This window comes from Pezoporus wallicus, unplaced genomic scaffold (genome assembly GCF_028554395.1).
Source record: "Pezoporus wallicus isolate ANWC-B61680 ecotype Strahan unplaced genomic scaffold, APGP_CSIRO_Pwel_v1 contig_6807, whole genome shotgun sequence".
Lineage (NCBI taxonomy): Eukaryota > Metazoa > Chordata > Aves > Psittaciformes > Psittacidae > Pezoporus > Pezoporus wallicus.
The window spans coordinates 130,752-143,919 of NW_026636431.1; positions in this window are offsets into that span (position 1 = coordinate 130,752).

A 13,168-nucleotide genomic window follows, 5' to 3' on the forward strand; every position below is an offset into this window, starting at 1 on the left:
TGTGATACAAAGTTTGGTAGGACATCTAATATTCTTGCTGTCTGCATTTTTTATATTTTTTAACTTAAGCTTAATATACCATTTGGTTTTACTTATAACATATATGCCCTGACCAAAAATCATTATTAAAGCAATTAATGTTGATTTAGTAACTGCATATATTTTTTGGCATTTTTTTAATATGACTACTGAATTGTTAGCTATCTCTGTATAGTATAATTACTTGAAATAGAAAAGGACAGTAAGCATATTCTATGAAAACAGAAGTAATCAGAAAAAAATATTATTTCCATCTGCAAATTAATATGCTAATTGGAAAAGCAAGTTGTCTGTCATATTTGAAAATCATGGCAGTCAGGTGAAGTTCCTGATAACTGGAAAAAGAGAAACATAACCCCCATTTTCAAGAAAGGGAAAATGGAAGACCTGGGGAAATACAGACCAGTCAGTCTCAGCTCTGTGCCTGGAAGGATCATGGAGCAGATTCTCCTGGAAAGCATGCTAAGGCACATGAAAAACAACAACGTGGTTTGTGACAGCCAGCATGGCTTCATTAAGGGCAAATCATGCCTGACCAATTTGGCAGCCTTCTGTGATGGGGGTACAGAACTGTAGATGGATAGGGCAAAGCAGTTGATGTCATCTACCTGGACTTGTGGGAAGAGTTTGACGCTTTCTTACACAACATCCTTGTCTCTAAACTGGAGAGACATCAATTTGATGGATAGACCACTCAGCGGATAAAGAACTGGCTGGATGTCCACATGCAAAGAGTTGCAGTCAACAGCTTGATGTCCAGCTGGAGACCAGTAACAAGTGGTGTCCCTCAGGGGTCAGTGTTGGGACTGATCCATTCAACATCTTTGTCAGTGATGTGATCTGGTTGACAAGCTGGAGGAAGGGATGGGATCTAGAAGGACCTTGACACACTTGAGAAGTGGGCCAATGCCAACCTCACGAAGTTCAGCCAAGCCAAGTGTAAGGTCCTATACCTGGGTCAGGGCAACCCCAGTGACAGCTACAGGTTGGGCAAAGAAGAGATTCAGAGCAGCCCTGCAGAGAAGGATTTGGGTATGTTGATCGTTGAGAAACTGAACATGAGGCAGTAGTGTGTACTCGCAGCCCAGAAAACCAGCTTTATACTGGGTTACATCAAAATGAGCATGACCAGCAGGTCGAAGGAGCTGATCCTGCCCCTCTACTCTGCTCATGTGAGACCCCACTTGGAGTACTGTTATCAGTTTTGGTGTCATCGACATAAGAAAGACATGGAGCTCTTGGAGCAAGTCCAGAGGAGGGCCACGAGGATGATCAGGGGACTGGAGCATCTCCCATATGAAGATAGGCCGAGAAAGCTGGGGCTGCGTGGAGACCTCATAGGAGCCTTCCAGTATCTGAAGGGGGCCTACAAGGATGCCAGAGAGGGACTCTTCATCAGGGACTGTAGTGACAGGACAAGGGGAAATGGGTATAAACAGGGGATGTTCAGGTTAGATATAAGGAAGAAGTTCTTTACTGTGAGGGTGGTGAGGCACTGAAACAGGTTGCCCGAGGAAGTTGTGAATGCTCCATCCCTGGCAGTGTTCAAGGACAGGTTGGACAGAGTCTTGGGTGACGTTGTCTAGTGGGAGGTGTCCCTGCCCATGGCAGGGGAGTTGTAACTAGATGATCTGAAGGTTCTTTCCAAACCTAATTGTTTTATGATTCTATGATTCTATGAAATAGCAACTGTTCAAAATCACTATAGAAATAATTTTTGGGGGGGTTTAGAATTGTGGCTTCAAAACTATATACCATAATTTAGTGACAATACTAGTTTGATATAATGTGGCCTGCTGTAATAAACACTGAGTTAACTCTCAGCTGGAGCTAGAATGAGCTTGATTCCCGTAGGTAAGCTGTATTAAAAATCTAACATTGTATCTTTGAGTCATAGGTTTGCCACGAAGACACATTGGATTTTCTAGTGCTACATGTGCCATCCAAAAATAACATCTATTAACTTCTATCACATTTTTATTTGAAAATAAGATTTTTAGATATTTATGGCTAAGCTGTAGAGCATGTTCTGAGTGAAATGCAGAGACTTTTATCTTATCTAACAAGTTTGCCCCTCACATTTTCAGACAGAACCAATTTGTTTCATTATATTGTGTGATGTTTGCACTGCAGTTAATATTTACAAACAGAACATGAAAGATTGCACAGGTCATGTAATATGGACATCTATGGTACCTCAGATGAGGATTAACCAGGCTGCAAGTTTGCAATTAGTTTGATGAGGTCCAAATAAGTGTTAGCATCATCCCTTCATCCCCTCTTATGTCTGTGTAAAATATCTAGGCATTACCCACATTAGTCAGCAGTCCTGCTTTTGAGTGACCTTAAAGTGAACTGGACCAGGAGCTGACGTGGCTGAAAATTAAGATAGATTTGAGAAAGAAAAGAAAAAGGATAAGAAAGGAAATTTCTCAGCAATATGATTATCAGTGCTGACACAAGAGAGATGCTGGAAGTATGTGCCCAGGACAAGAGAAGATCTTAAACCTTAATAAAACTGTGTGTTAAATTTTATTTCTTTGACATAGGAAGGCAAAAAAATTCATTTCAAGGAAAAGGGGGAAGGATTTGCACTATTTTCCCAATGGCATGTACTGTTCATCTTCAGTTTTCATCACGTTATGAGCTGCCAAAGGTCATTTATAGCCACATGGATAATTAGAAAATATTCTTATGTGGGTGGATGTATTCTCTGCTAATCACATTTGTCCTGAAGTCAGAGGAAAAAATGGAGTAGAGAAAGTGAACAACACACTGTTAATTAGTCCAGCATCTGATTTCAGACTTAAGACTGAACACCCCTTATTACTGAGATGGTGTTAAAACATTAATTTTTAAATAAAAGCCTTTGTTCTGTACATACATGTGGCAGTTACCACCTTGCATATTCTCCTAGAATTCTTCTGTTTCCTTAATTATTACTAGCATTTTTATTCCAAACTAATTATGGACCCCACAATGCAATTGCTGTGTGCATGGGGTTACTGGTGATTCCTGATGGGAACCTGCTCTTCTGAAGGACAGTATCTTCTGCAGGAGGAGGAAACTTGGCTTCATACCTCTGCTATGCTGTGTGCTGAGCTGCCACTTCATCCCCAGCACAAACACAAATGGTATTGCTGTAGCTCTTGGTACTTTCTGACTGACTTCAATAAGTAGTGCTTGCTGTGACACTGAGGTTTTTTAGCTGCACGTATGTATATATGTATTATATGTATATATTTCCATAAAGATAACCTTCTGGGTGAAGAAGGGTACTACTTCAGCAGTGAAATTCCTAAGACTTGTAATGGGGAGACATCTAAGAGGTTTTATTGGTGGTATTTATAGACCTTTTGCACTACAGGAGCTGAAGAAAAAGCCTGCAGTGAATGTGAGAACCTGGACTGGCCCTTACCTGGCTGCTACTGCATCTTAACAGTGCTTTGAGAGGCTTGAAAATAGTAATACTTTATGTTTGATACAGAACAAAATTAGACATTGACTAATAAGAATTTATGATAACATCTCACCTGCAGTGAGGCGTTTTTCCAGTCAGCTCCTGAGATAACAAAATTATGATGTTGTCTTTTGTAAAGCTGGGATAAAGCACTTCAGTAACAAACTCTGTTTTCAGGCATTTCTAATGGAGTGCAGAGGAATATCTGGGGATATTTTGGGGTTAAACCTGGTATACTGTTGAAATACCTCATCCCGTATGCAACCAATTTTGAAGTAGCTGAACTGGGATTTTTTTTTTTCCCCTTTTTTTTCATGGGAAGTGAATTGAGAACTGCTCCAGGCAGGTATTTTATTTTCCAAGGTGGGTTAATGCGTTTAACAGACTGGGGCAATTTGAAATGCTGACCAAGGCTCCAGCACCTGTATTAGTGCAATCATTATCTTTTTTTAAAAAACAAAACAAAACAAAACCAAAGCTCACAGTGGTCATGGGAAGATACTGGACTCCTTCTATAGCAGTCTCTGAACTTCCATAATGAAAAAACACACCCTGCTGCAGAAAGTTTATCTTAAACTTAATTTTGCAACTGACTGTGAAGTCATGGCCTCAGTTTTTCAACACTATATGGGAGAAGAATGGTGGAGAGCTCACAGACAGATAAAGCGGACGGAAACATATACATGGATGAGCCCTTGGTTCTAAATTGTTGGGAACTTTTTCGTTCAAGGTCAAGTGAAACTTGCTGTCTGCCAGAAAAACGCAGCCTGTGCACATATGTCAAGTAACATAACTTTTATGGACTGTGTCTCTCAAAATCTCTGGATGGTGTAAACTTCAGTTTATGCCAGTAGGAAGCACATTATACCTTTACTTCATTAAAATAAGATTATAGAATAACCTTTCTGAGGCCAAAGCTAGGGGGACAATTAAGGGGTTTTGTGTATTCTCATATTTTTGCAAAGAGGAACCTCCAAACCCTCTTTGCTACCTTTTGTACAAAAGAGGTTTTAACTGCATGGGGGGCAGTGTCTTCACCATAGCTAGATTGGTTGAGGGAACTGGGGTTGTTTATCCTGGGGAAAAAGAGAGTTAGGGGAGACTTTATTGCTCTTTACAACTACTTGAAAGGAGGTTGTGGTGAGGCGAGGGTCAGTCTCTTCATCCAAGTAGCAAGCTATGGGACAAGAGAAAATGGCCTCAAGCTGTGCCTGGGGAGGTTCAGACTGGATATTAGGGAAAAAGTACTTCATCAGAAGTCTTGTCAAGCATTGGAACAGGCTGCCCAGGGAAGCATTGAAGTCATTGTCCGTGGAAATATTTAAAAGGCATGTAGATGTGGCACTGGGACATCTAGGGCATTTACTGGTGGACTTGGCAGTTCTAAGTTAACAGTAAAGATCTTTTCCGACATAAAAGATTCTGTAAGTCTATGCTTCTAAAAGTCTAGTTGCAATTACTCTGGACATGCCTGGGGTCATCCTGACCTAGCTGACAAAGGATGGAGCCTTGCAAGGAAGTCATCTGTGAGAAGAAAATCTGTATAACGTTTCAGGATATACCTTACTGAGCAAATAGGAACATAAAATTTTCATTGTGACTTTAATATAAGGTTAGACATGAGAAAAAAAAAAAAGTAAGAAAGGTATCTCATAATGGGAACAGCTTGGTTCCTGACACTGTGTCTACATGTGTGTCTGGCTGTGACTGAAGAGTAACTGCCAAAGTGTCATTCTGGGACACGCTTCATGAAAAAATACATGAGCAGGTACTCAGGTGTCCACAGCCCTGTGGGCAGCTTGTGTTGTGCCTGCCAAGAGTTTATCTCCCTCTTAGGAGACAAATGGTGGGTGTGCCAAGCACAAGTTGAATAGACTTTACATCATGAAGAACCAACAGATGGCATTTCCCTAAGAGCATGAGAACTGTGTGACCATAATTCTTTTGCAGGACATGTTGACCACTCCTGCTCCTGTTTGTGCTGTCATGGCTGAAGATGCACTCCTTAAGCTTAGTAGCTTTTAGAGCTGGCTTAGAGGGGACTTGCTTTATCTTTTACAATGATGAGTAGGAGTTATCATTCCTCCTGAGTCATGTACTTTGCCTAAACTGCAAAGGAGTCTCAGCAAAGCTCTCCTCTCCCTATGTTTGTCAAAAATTCCTGTTTGCAAAAGACTTTTCTTGCAGTAGAGGCGTATCTTCTCCCAGCTATCATATAAACTGTCAGAATATGCAAATAAACATGGCGATTTGGTCAGTGATGGCTGCTAGCCCAGGAAAGGTAATGCTGACCAAACCTGCAGCATGTTTTGCAGTTTGTACTTGGAGGACTGCCCCATGACCTGGGAGATAGTGCTCTCCTTATGGCAGCAGGGGAGCAGAAACTGGTGCCCAGTATTTTCTACCTACCAGCTGGTCTAATCACCCTTTCTGTGCCTGTTCATGATGCTGCTTCCCACTCTACATATTGGATATGCTCAGTTGTTTAAAAATCTAGAACTCAGATACGTCCTACCCCAAATCATTATAGTCATAGAATATCCACATCTTTTCCATTCTTGCCATTTCTGTTAAAACATCTTTTCCATGTAGCTGAACAATAGTTAATGATACCCATCAGACTTGTATTAAAAACTAGCAGCTGTGGCATCTCCAATGTACTTTTCTGAGTTATGATACTTTCACTGTATGATTTGTTCTTTAAAATATTTAGTATTGTCGTGGTTTAAACCCAGTCAGGTAATTCGTTCGCTCACTTCCCCCCCTTTCTTGCCCTCCCCCTGCTCCCGGAGGGACGGAGAGGAGAATCAAAAAGAATGAAACTCCCACGGGTTGAGATAAGAACAGTTTAGTAACTAAGGTATAACACAAATCACTACTGCTACCACCAATGAAAATAATGATAAAGGAAATAACAAGGGAAGAGAATACAACACCTCAGCACCAGCCGACCGATAACTCGCCCCCCCAAGCCCGACCAAGCTCCAACCGATACCTCTTCCAACCTTGCAGTCTCCCAGCCCTTCCGGCTAACTCCCAGTTACATCCTGGGCATGACGTGCTGTGGTATGGAATACCTCTTTGGTCAGTTTGGGTCAGGTGTCCTGTCTCTGCTTCCTCCCGGCTTCCCCTCCTCCCTGGCAGAGCATGAGGCTCACAAAGTCCTTGGCCAAACCAAAACATCGCTATCAGCTCTGTTCCCAAGCTGAAAGTCAAAACACTGCACTGCACCAGCCACCAAGAAGGGGAAAAATGACTGCTACTGCTGAACCCAGGACAAGTATTTTAGCTTTAAAATCATGTTATAATGAAATGTTCAAAAAGCTAACAGTTTTCAAAAATACCTTGGCTTTTTTTTTTTTTTTCTTGGTGCAGAAGAAAATACAAAGAACCTTGGCAAATAATTAAACATTCTAATTTGAGATGATCTTTGATTAATGAAGAAGCTGCCTTTGAATGCTCTTCTCTGGCTCTAATAATTGATCTCTAATTGTCACATCTAAAGGTTATATATTGCCTTTCCTCATGATTGTGTCCTTCTAATGCCTTATAACTCGGATCCAGCTATTAGCAACATTCATTAATTCGTCTTGAAAATGCTGTGAACTTTCCAAGTTGAAATAGTGCTTTATAAAACCAAGGTTTAGTTTTATATTAGTTTTGAGTGTCTTGAGAAAATCACACCCAGAGATGTCTCAAACATGTTGTGCAATTATTCAATTCTAAATTATTTTAGAATTTATGTACAAACTATTTGAGGATGTTGGACAGGAGCGGTGTAGGAGGATAACCTAATTAAAAATAATAGCACAAGTGTTTTTTGTTATGGCAAGTAAACAGATAGTGGATTTGCATTTAAGTGTGTGATAAGTAGTAAATACATTTATGCAAAAATTACAAAATTCTAGAATTTAGGTTATGGTGAAGTGTTCATGGTGATATAAAAACTCTGTGTAGTTACAGAGGAATTTTACTTGGATCTCTAACAAACTGGGACAGCTAAACATATTTGATTAATTGCTTTCCTAGTTGAGAGATGAGGCTTCTCCATAGCATAAGTTGTTAGCTCATTTCTGACATATGATGATTTTTGACCTTTTTCTAATTTGGTAAGACAAACCCTTTTAACCTGTTGCTTGGCAGGCTTCCTTTTATATAGCTTAAAGAAAATTGGCAAAATTTCTTTGGTTTTCCTACTAGACATTAAATTATGTGCCCCAAAAGTTAGCGTGTAACTGGTGCTTTACAGCAGCATTACAGCATCACAGCATCAAAGGCTTGTGATTACCTAGCACATTTTCTGCATAGTTTGATATTAGAAGTTGCATAGGGCATGTGCACAAGCACAGATTTTTACAAATATGTCTAATTAGTACTATTTGAAAATGGTTTTACTTCATTTGCTCCTGAATTTTTAAGTCTAATTTCATTGAAGTGGAATATTTATTCATGTGCTGCTTTCCCCAGTCTTGGCTTAATTGTTTCCAGTCTGTACAGCATGGCTGTCTGGAGATGTTTATTACTGAGTAAATGTATTCTGGAAGGAGAGAGCCTGGCTAAATCGCTAGAAAGAAAAATTCTACTATCTGACCTTATCAAGACATGATCCAGAAGGTTCTTATTTTTCATTTTGACTGTGGACCATTACCAAGGAAAAAAACAATCCAAAGAAGTTAACTAATGTCTATCACAACAGTCATTGGTGCTGGGGGAAAAAAAAAAAAAAAGTGCTGTCAGAAGCTTATAATCCATTCTGCAGAACTGCAGAAAAAGTGTTACATATCCTGTGATGATACAAAGCTCTTTTCTTCTGGGTTTGGAAAACACAAATCTATTCCATGCAAATGCACTTGGTATTTAGGGAACCTTTTAATATACTTTAATTATACGATAACACAGAAGGAGAGTATAGCATCAAAGTATTCAATAATATGTTTTGAGTGATCTTTAGCATCTCTCCTGAGCATTTATGACTTGCTAGAGGGAAATGCACTTTTCAAAGATCATGCGCAGTCCCTATGGAGACCTGTAACCTTCCTCAGAGCAATTCACCACAAACTGATAGGTCTGATCACAGCACAAGTGAGACAGTACATTTAAAATGCTCTGAAAACTCTCTGAGAATACTAATAGGAGCCCTGAGACTGCTGAGTCACTGCCTGCAAAAGGGGATTCAAGCAGAGGGTTATTTAGGGATTATAGATATTGATAGGAAGTTGGGTATTGGCAAAAGCTTCATTTAGAGCTTGGCTAGATAGTGTCTGATATGCTGCATAATCAATTTATTAGCAAATCAAGCAAAGATAAAATCTGAAGCTAGGGAGGGCTGGGAGGTTTAAATCTGGGGCTAGGGAGGGACTGAGTGTATGGATGTCAAAAGGCTCCTCTGAGTGGCACAGGGGGTTGTATTAGTTCTAGAAAGAGTTTGGTACTTATCTGTAGATCCTTCAGAACCTGCAGGGTTTGTGAATAAAGGGCAATGTTTTCTCCTCACCTCTGTCCCCTTGCAAGAGCAATGTTGTGCCTCGGTGGCCTTAATGCAGGAGCTTGTTGGTTTTCTTGTGTTATTTGGTGTTATAGTATTTTCCAGGAATTTCAGCTTTGCCAAAAAGATCTACTGCTGTTTGAATGTGTGCTGTTAAACACCCACTGATAGAAAACTGCAAAATAAGTTTCTTATCGCAGAACATGTGTGAATATATCCCCTGCCTAAGTAACTGATGACTTTTAATGGTGGCCTCCCTCAGGTGTCACGCACCAGTTTGCTGCCTGTCATGATCCTTTATGTAATATTGCTTCCTCTACTGCTTCAAGGCCATACAGAACAGTAGCATACTATTTAAATCAGTCACCACATGTCATTGCAGTTTCAGCTTTTAGAGAGTCTGGATCCACATGGTGCTTCTCATTAATATTTTATTTATTTATTTATTTATTTAAATACATGTTTAGTAAAAGCTTAGCTTGTTATTTTCTGACCTGTCTTTTCTTCTTTCTTCTCTCCCTGAATCTTGCTCCAGATGGTAATTGCTGCAGGAGCTTAAAAATAAAAATGAAAGTGTGAAGTGCATTCACTTTTATGGAGCTGCAAACAGGCGGCAAAGGAAGGAGGGAAAATGCACTGGGGTGGTTTATCTACCTCAGTTCAGTTAATGTCCTCAGCTATCAGTCAACCTGAAGTGGTATGAAGTGCATTAGAAAAGACGTGGTATACAAATATTTAAGAAAAATGAAAGTTCAGGTATTATAGAGAGCTTCTCAATAAAGTTTTGTTATTATTATCTCATTGCATCTGGCCTGTCACTGATTTCCTCTTTCTCAGAAACTCTGACCACAGGCAGGAAATGTGCTACAAGTAGATGAAGAAATTGAAAATTCTCTTGTACTGTGAGAGTCTGGGTACACAGGAGGTCATTTGGCAGGTGAGGGCCTGTAGATGAAACAGTGGCTATATAGAAAGAGGCTGTATCTGATATACAAACACCTTTACCTGTGTTTGAGAGGACAATGAAGAAAGAGTAACTGGGACATTTGCTGGAAATCTATCTCCAAAGCACTCACGTTTATTTTTAAGAAGATTGTGCAAAGCATAGCAAGCAGATGCCATGAGAAAAGTGGGTGCCAGGTTCCCCATTTTGCTTTTACCCTTGGCTGTCATCCTACTGCTCCCTTGGGAAGGGACAGACACATGGCCCTCCTGTCCCTGTGTTTGGTAAAAACAGCTTAAAATCTTCTCAGTGTCCAAAGCAAACATTAAGACCAAATATTTGACAAGAGTTAAAAAAAAGAAAAAAACTCTTATCCCTTAAAAACCTTAACAGTGATAAACCATTCCTTATAGAAAGAGGCTTTTAAAACATATGTGTATGTGCATGTGGCCTGGAAATGCTGGTGAGAGCATCAGAAGTACAGTCATCTTTTATTAGTAGCTGCTAACTTGGAGAGATACAAGGAAATTTCATCTACTCAAAATATGTTCTTTTGCTATTGCAGCTACCATGGAATTATCAAAGCTGAGGGGAGTTACAGTTGTTTTTCTTTACATGAAAATCACTTAACTCTGGATCACTTTAATCTCTTGCCATTGAAAGTGCTCTGAGCTAGCAGGGACAAGGCAAGCTTTCATGACTGATGAACCATGTGTCCTAGCATCCCCCCTGGCATGGAGTAGCTTGCTTTAGGGCACCGTTGGTTTTTTGTTGTTGTCACATATCTTGAGAAGAAGGCATGTGTTTTATAAAATTTATTTATTACAAGCTTTATTGGTGTTCCTGTGGAAAAGCTCACACAGTTTCTTTCAGTCAGGGGACAATGCTCCCATGACAAGGGCTCAAACGTGCTTCAGTGAGCCTGGAGCTGGCAGTGACGAATGCTAGTCGGGTATCATAATGGTTAGGGTGAAGGATGAGATAAAGCAGTATCAGCATGCTTGTGGATGTGTCTTTCAGTTAGTCGCTTAACATGGTTAAGCACCTTGTCTGAATGAGCCAGGGAAACTGCTGGTATGAGAAATGTGTTTGCCTGTCCAACCCTTAATTCTTTCTTTGTCCCATGTACCCCATACAACCCTTGCTTCCAGACACATGGAGTTCATCTTCCCAAAAATCTGCAAATCTTTTTTTAATTTTATTTTCATTTCTTTTTAATTTCTTTCTTTTTTTTTTTTTTTTTTCCTCTAAAATGTCTGTCAAATATCACTGCCTCTCCATCGCTCACCTAACAGCTCCTTTGAGAGGGTGATGGCAGGGCTGCCCTATACTGAGCTTTATGCCTTCTCTCAGCCTCATCAGCCAGTGCCTGCTGGGACTAGGGCTGTCTCTTGTGGCCTTACCTCCTTATACACTGGTCTCCCTGTGGCTTGCAGTACCTCCTCCTCCCTTACCAGCCCTCTGGTTGCTTCACAGCATCACAGGAAAAAAAATGCAGACCTCTAGATTAGTTCTGCAGCTAAATAAAAGTCCCAAGAAGAAATGTTTTCTGATTTTTGAGCCTTGAATTTAAGGGCAACGGTCTTTTTCTTTGTTTTTCTTTCATTCCATCTGAAGAGTTAGGAAGAATAGGTGGGAAGAAGGGGGTCAATATTCCTGCTCTCATGAAAGTCTATAAACATATGGCCTTTGCAAGCTAGCTGCTTTCCTGCCACCATTGACAATCAGAGGTAAAATTCAGGAAAATGCAGTGGGAAAATTTTCACTCTACTGTTTGTGTAATTTTATTTCCACAGGCAAAATGAAAAGTTGCAGTGCATTTTGTCTTAGATTGACCTAAATAGCCAATTAAACAAGAAATAAATACTCTTTTGGGATTAGTTAGACACTGAATCCCTCTTGCCTCAGTAGCTGAAGTGCCTCAACCTCCTGCTTCTCTTTCTTAGCCCGAATTCCTTGTGATACAGTTTCCTGAGCAGCAGTCCTGCTGTCTTGCTGGTGGAGTGAACACAAGAAGTTAGTGGGAAGTACAAAAAATCATCTGACAGTGCAAAACAGGGTAACAATACTCCAAGAACTGATGGATAGAGGTTAGCTTTATTTTGTGTCAATATTAAGTGCTCTGTGTGATTGTTGTGTTGTTTTCTAGCAAAGATGAAAAGTTACAGCTCAAGAGTGTAAAATATATTGGTGCTTACTTAAAATGGAAATGCAGATAATAAACAAGCATTACTGCTGGGTTCTGTGCATGCAGGACGCCAGGATATAGTTGTATCTCAAAATTACATTTTTAGTCCATGACTCTGACAACTTTGCCCCCATAGTTCTCTATTTCTCCTCATGTGTTGTTTTTTTTTTCTGTTTCCCTGTCCATCACCCCCACCCCCCCAACTTCAGAGGCTGAGTAGAGCCAAACTATTTTTGTTGCTTCCAGATGATTGCATTCTAGCGATGTGTAGGAATGGGTGTCATTCAAGTTTGAATTGAGGGGATTGGGCTAACACGACTGGTTTGTGATAATGTGTAGAAAGAGTAAAGAGAGATATCAGCTTTGTTCTTTAATTTCTCCTCTAATTTTTTTGTTTTCCACCCTGGTGAATACATGTTCTTTGTAAGTTCCTACCACTGTCATGCAGCTGTGAACATTGCTGACTTCTATCTGTTACGCTATTGATCTGCTCCTCCACTAAAGTGAAAGATTTTGGTTTAAAACCATTTTCATTATAAATATGTGTGTATTCTTGTACCTGTATGGGAGAAGAGTGCCTTCTTAATTTAATCAGAGCTTTAAATTTTACCCTGGTGTCAAAGGTGGGGGTGGGTGGGTGGGTGGGATCCAAAAACAACAGTAACAAAACCCGCAATACATATATACATTTGGTTAACTCTCCGAGGTCGTATGTTTGGTTGCTGTGTGGGTCAAAGTCTGGAGTAGCAGGCACGTGACTGTTTCTTCATGCAACGCTAAGTATTTGCACAAGAATTTCATCATCCTCTTTCAGGACAGCTACCAACTGCTGGGTAATGTGCTTTCACTGTGGAGAGGAAAACTGAGTTTTGTATGTAAAATTACTTTTAACACCATAGCACTTATTGACATGAAGGTCAATGTGTGCCTAAATTATTCTAAGTTACTGAGTTTATTATAATTCCTGTCTGTCACATTCCCTTGCTGCAGATGTGACACTGTGCTATGTAACTTATTTAATTATACAGTTGTGTGTCTGTTGTTGGGTAAGCT